Genomic DNA, 1272 nt, shown 5'->3' on the forward strand with positions numbered 1-1272 from the left:
CCTTATCTCATTCTCATCTACCAAATAAGAACAGTAAATTAAGTTCCGGTGATACCCTTGCTTTTGACAGCTGGGAGTGAAATAAGTGTCTTTTTGTACATACTCAATCTATCTCTGGGTATAAAACAAAGAAAAAAGTCCCAGATTGCTAAGCTCAAAGGTGTTTTATTCATCTCAGTGGACTAGGTCCACCAGGCACCAAAGATATATAGATATATCTAAAATTATATTTATGATAGTTTTTAGGCTCTGGTGTGTATACCTTAAGGAAACACAATGCCTGTAACTCTTGTGAGAGTAGAATAGTGGTCTTCTATGTTCATGAAACACATTTTTTATGTAATTGTTTGTGATTTTGTTGTATTTTGTGATGTTTCTTGTGATGGTTTTCAGTGTATTAGTCTGTATTTTTCCTCTGGATATGAAGTTAAGAAATTTCTACAACAAATTGATGGTTCTCATATTTTGGTATATTACTGGGAGTAAACAAACATGGTGAATATTGTACAGATTATTGTATCTGATCATATGGTTTGTGGGCATTTTGTCAGGATATTGTTCACTTTGTCAGTTGGAGGATAAGCAATTTGTGTTTTAAGAATTATTGCCTTTTAAACTTCCATGTTGTCATTTCTTTCCTGGCTTAAACTTATAGGAAAAGTATGCAGATCCAGTGTGATTGGAAGACACTCAAGTACTGATTTTAACAGTAAATGATTGACATAGTTCAACAGCAGAGGAAATGTAAATGTAATAATAAATCATGTGCTTCTTTTGATAGTAAGGTAATTAACATTTTAATAGGATTATTCTTTTATAGTACACCATATATTTGTGCCTCTGATATTATGTATTATTAGGCAGTAATTAAGAAGTAACTGCACATGAGTGATCAATCAAAACTGTACCACTGTTCTTCCTGATGCTTGGGCTTAAGTGCATTATGAAGTATGAGTGTTGGTTGAGCTAGACAAAAATGTAATATGTATGAAAGTGAACAGATGCCTGTGTGATTGCTAACTAATTTTAAGTAACAACTAGTTACTTCATATTCACTCTCTACTTTATAGGGAAACTATAGTATTGATTAATCATAATTGACAATTTAGTTGATAGTATCATGATAGTACATTACAATAGTGCTTTTTGCATTTCAGTAGTATTTTGAAAACATGCTTGCTGACACACCAGTGCCAAAACATTATGTACATATACACTACTTCATATTCCTTTTACTGATAGCAAAGTTTTCTCTTACATAAATCATGCAAA

The sequence above is a fragment of the Penaeus monodon genome, chromosome 32 (genome assembly GCF_015228065.2).
Source record: "Penaeus monodon isolate SGIC_2016 chromosome 32, NSTDA_Pmon_1, whole genome shotgun sequence".
NCBI lineage: Eukaryota > Metazoa > Arthropoda > Malacostraca > Decapoda > Penaeidae > Penaeus > Penaeus monodon.